The sequence below is a fragment of the Triticum dicoccoides genome, chromosome 1B (genome assembly GCF_002162155.2).
Source record: "Triticum dicoccoides isolate Atlit2015 ecotype Zavitan chromosome 1B, WEW_v2.0, whole genome shotgun sequence".
Classification (NCBI taxonomy): domain Eukaryota; kingdom Viridiplantae; phylum Streptophyta; class Magnoliopsida; order Poales; family Poaceae; genus Triticum; species Triticum dicoccoides.
The window spans coordinates 283,077,283-283,077,529 of NC_041381.1; positions in this window are offsets into that span (position 1 = coordinate 283,077,283).

A 247-nucleotide genomic window follows, 5' to 3' on the forward strand; every position below is an offset into this window, starting at 1 on the left:
CTGTGCGGTGTGTGTGTTGGGGGGGGGGGCAGGGGGTGCAAACCACTAGACGGGGGGGGGATACATGGTGAGATTGCCGTTGTCGTCGAACAACCTCCGAGCAACCTCGTCATATCTGGCAGTCGCCCGTTCTACATTTTGTGGCGTTTTCGACCACGGGGCAAACGCAGGATGGTGATGTCGGAGGCGGAGGCGGACACATCGGCCGGGCCGGCCCGACCATTGCCTCGGCTTTCCTCTCCCACTC